This window comes from Haemorhous mexicanus, chromosome 23 (assembly GCF_027477595.1).
Source record: "Haemorhous mexicanus isolate bHaeMex1 chromosome 23, bHaeMex1.pri, whole genome shotgun sequence".
Classification (NCBI taxonomy): domain Eukaryota; kingdom Metazoa; phylum Chordata; class Aves; order Passeriformes; family Fringillidae; genus Haemorhous; species Haemorhous mexicanus.
The window spans coordinates 1703722-1708410 of NC_082363.1; positions in this window are offsets into that span (position 1 = coordinate 1703722).

Sequence of the window (4689 nt, forward strand, 5' to 3'; positions counted from 1 at the left end):
GAGAGCCCCAAACCCACCCCAAACCCATCCCAGACCCCGCAGGGAGAGAGAACCCCGCACCCTGGGAGGGAGAAGAATACCCCAAATCCTCGGCAGGCAGGAGAGAGCCCCAAACCACAGCAGGGCAGAGAGAGAGGCCCAAACCCACCCCAAACCCTGTCAGGGAGGAGAGAGAGCTCCAAATCCACCCCAAACCTTGGAAGGGAGAACCCCAAACACACCCCAAATCCCAGCAGGGAGCACAGAGCCCTGCCCTGACTGCGGGGATTGTCCCCAAAACGTCCCCCCAGGTGGGGTCTCATCCCTGTCCCCTCCAGCCCTGTCCCCTCCAGTCCTGTCCCCCAGTTTGGGACCAGCCCCTCCAGAGCCACCCTGGACCCTTCCCGGCCTCCAGCGCCTTTCACGCTCAGGGCCGGGTGTCAAGTGGATTTTTGGGCCTTAGCTCTGAATTTCACGGCTTTTGTGGCTCCAAATCCGGCCCCTCGTGCCGTTTAGACCTCGGCTTTTCCAGGCTGACAGTGGCCAAGGTGGGTGTGGGGAGAGGGGGGCGCCTCCTGCTCCCCTGCGGGCTCGGGGGGCTCTGTGGGACCCCAAAAATGAGCGGCGGGTCTGGAGTGCCCAGCGGGCTCCAGCCCCGTTCCCGGGCTCTCGGCATTCCCGGGCACACCCCAGAGCTGGGAGCGGGGCAGGAGGCTGAGCCGGCTCCGGGGGGGAGGGGGCAGAGTTTCCCTGGGTGAGTGGCAGATTGTCCCTAGGAAGTGGCAGGTTTTCCCGGGATAAAGGACAGGTTTTCCCGGGATAAAGGACAGGTTTTCCATGGATAAAGGACAGGTTTTCCCGAAATAAAGGACAGGTTTTCCCGGGATAAAGGACAGGTTTTCCATGGATAAAGGGCAGGTTTTCCATGGATAAAGGACAGGTTTTCCCGGGATAAAGGACAGGTTTTCCTGGGATAAAGGACAGGTTTTCCATGGATAAAGGACAGGTTTTCCATGGATAAAGGACAGGTTTTCCCGGGATAAAGGACAGGTTTTCCTGGGATAAAGGACAGGTTTTCCATGGATAAAGGGCAGGTTTTCCATGGATAAAGGACAGGTTTTCCCGGGATAAAGGACAGGTTTTCCCGGGATAAAGGACAGGTTTTCCCGGATAAAGGGCAGGTTTTCCCGGGATAAAGGACAGGTTTTCCATCGATAAAGGACAGGTTTTCCCGGGATAAAGGACAGGTTTTCCCGGGATAAAGGACAGGTTTTCCATGGATAAAGGGCAGGTTTTCCATCGATAAAGGACAGGTTTTCCCGGGATAAAGGACAGGTTTTCCTGGGATAAAGGACAGGTTTTCCATGGATAAAGGGCAGGTTTTCCATGGATAAAGGACAGGTTTTCCCGGGATAAAGGACAGGTTTTCCCGGGATAAAGGACAGGTTTTCCCGGATAAAGGGCAGGTTTTCCCGGGATAAAGGACAGGTTTTCCATCGATAAAGGACAGGTTTTCCCGGGATAAAGGATAGGTTTTCTCGGGATAAAGGACAGGTTTTCCCGGGATAAAGGACAGGTTTTCCATGGATAAAGGACAGGTTTTCCCGGGATAAAGGGCAGGTTTTCCATGGATAAAGGACAGGTTTTCCCGGGATAAAGGGCAGGTTTTCCATGGATAAAGGACAGGTTTTCTCGGGATAAAGGGCAGGTTTTCCCGGGATAAAGAGCAGGTTTTCCCGGGATAAAGGGCAGGTTTTCTCGGGATAAAGGGCAGGTTTTCCCGGGATAAAGGACAGGTTTTCCCGGATAAAGGGCAGGTTTTCCATGGATAAAGGACAGGTTTTCCATCGATAAAGGACAGGTTTTCCCGGGATAAAGGACAGGTTTTCCATGGATAAAGGACAGGTTTTCCATGGATAAAGGGCAGGTTTTCCATGGATAAAGGACAGGTTTTCCCGGATAAAGGGCAGGTTTTCCCGGGATAAAGGACAGGTTTTCCATGGATAAAGGACAGGTTTTCCATGGATAAAGGACAGGTTTTCCATGGATAAAGAGCAGGTTTTCCCGGGATAAAGGACAGGTTTTCTCGGGATAAAGGGCAGGTTTTCCATGGATAAAGGACAGGTTTTCCCGGGATAAAGGACAGGTTTTCCATGGATAAAGAGCAGGTTTTCCCGGGATAAAGGGCAGGTTTTCCATGGATAAAGAGCAGGTTTTCCCGGATACCCCCGGCTCCATCTGCTCCCGGCAGGGGCTCATTGGCCGATCCAGCCCCGCCTCGGGAGCGGCCGGGCCGGGCCAGGGACGGATCCCAAATCCCTCCCGGCCATCCCGGGCTAACGGAACCCCCGGAGCCGGGGGGGGAGGACGGGGAACCGAGGAGGGTGGAGCTGGGAATCCTTGGGAATGAGCCGAGAATCCCTTTGGGATGAGATGGGAATCCTTGGGGGGTGAACTGGGAATCCTTGGGGGATGAACTGCGGGAGGAGGAGGAGGAGGAGGAGGAGGCGGCTCTGCCCGGGAGAGCAGCACAGGATCAGCCCCTGCTGCCCTGGCACTGGGCAGAGAGGGTTCTGTTTCCTGGGCAATTAAAAAATTTTAAAAAACGACAGAAAAAACCCCTAAAAAACCCTCAAAAGCAAAACAAAACAAAAGAAAACCACAAAACCCCTCAAAACTGACAAAACCACCACCACCAACAACAACAAAAAACACCAAAAAACCCAAACCACAACAAAACACAAACCAAAACAAAAACAACAGCAAAAAACCACCAAAAAATCCCCACAGAACCAAAAAAACCCATAAAACAAACCCAAAACCAACAAAAACCCCTACAAAAATCCAAACAAAAAAATCCCCCACAACCAAACCTCCCCCCGCAAGCCCTTTAAAAATTACATTTAAATTTATTTTGAATTTTTCTATTTGAAATTCAAATTGCCCGAGTTGCCCCCAAAGAGACAACAACCACTGCGCTTTCTGCCCTGGTGCTGCTCAAACAGCCTGCACCGGTTTGGCTTCTTTAAATTTAATTTTTTAAAATTTAATTTTACATTTTTTCAAGGAAATGTTTCACTTCAAGGGGAATTCGTGGGGCTGGAACCCCCCGGGGTGTGGGGACCCCCCCTAGGCAGACACCAAAGCACGCGGGGGACAGGGGGGTCCCCAATGGGCCAGGGGGTCCCCGATAGCACAGAGGGGTCCCTGATGGGACAGGGGGGGTCCTTGATGGGACAGGGGGTCCTCAATGGGGCAGGGGGGGTCCCCGATGACACAAGGGGGTCCCCAATGGGGCAGGGGGGTCCCCGATAGCACAAGGGGGTCCCCAATGGGGCAGGGGGGGTCCTTGATATGGCAGGGGGTCCACAATGGGACAGGGGGGTCCCTGATAGGACAGAGGGTCCCCAATGGGGCAGGGGGGTCCCGAATGGGGCAGGGGGGGTCCCCAGTGGGGCAGGGGGGTCCCCAATGGGGCAGGGGGGTCCCCAATGGGGCAGGGGGTGTCCCCAAGGGTTTTTGGCTCAGGGGGCTCAGAGGAGCCCCCCGAGGGGTCAGTAAATGAGCTCTAAGTCCCTGCCCTGGCAGCAGAGGCACCCAGAGGGAAACTGGCACCAAATTTGGGGTTTTTTCTGGGAAATTTTTGTTTTCTGTGCTCGGGGACAGGTCGGGGTCCTTGCAGAGCTCCCTGGGGCCGGCAGCCCCTCCTGCAGCTCAGTCTGGTGACCCCCCGTTCTCACAAACGGCTCTGGGGAGACCTTCAGGGCTCCTCTTCTCCCAGCCCGCCTGATTTCCCCCTAAAAACCCCAAATTCGGTGTCCTGGGGTGGATTCCTGGTGTTCCCCTTTCCCCTCGGGCTGGCTGTGCCCTGTGCTGGTGCCTGGGGAGGTCCCGCTCCCCCCAGGGGGACAATTCCCGGCTCTGGCGGCGGCAGCGCCCCCTCATTTCCCGAGCGGAGGCTGGAAAATGTCCTGGCACAGGTGGGGAGGGGGTTTGGGATGAGGGGAAAAGGGAACATCCCAGAGGATGCAGGAAAAGGGAACATCCCACAGGATGCAGGGAAAGGGAACATCCCACAGGATTCGGGATGAAGGGAACATCCCACAGGATGTGGGAAGGGCCGGGCTGCGGGATGAAGGGAGGATGTGGGAAAAAGAAACATCCCATATGCCAGAGAATGCGGGAAAAAGGGAATGTCCCAGAGGATTCGGGATAAGGAACATCCCAGAGGATGCAGCTCCCGCTGCTGGGCGCGGCCGGGGGGGGCACGGAGCGAGACCCCCCAAAACCACCCCCAGTCCATCCCTCTCTCCGCTCCCAGCCCTGGCAGGGATTTCTGGGGTTTTTTATTAAAGGATGAAGAGGAGAAAGGAGCCGCGGGAGGGAGGGACGGAGGGAGGGAGGGAGGGCAGAGGGAACAACGCGGCGCGGGGAGAGCCAGGAGCGCTGAGCGTCATCCCGGGGTTCTCCAGGGATAAAAAGCCCTCCCGGGCTGGTTTTCCTCTGTTTCTGCCTCATTTTATTTCTCCTCTCGCCATTTCTGCCCCGGTTCTCCTCCCGTCCCTTGGGAGCCTCGGGGAGCGGAGCATCCCCGGGGCTGCGGGCGGGGGAGTTCGCAGTGCGGGGAAGCGGCGGCAGGTGGAGATCGCGATCCCGCTCTGGGCAGGGAAACCGGGGGGAAAACGGGAAAAAAACGGGGAAAAGCAAGAA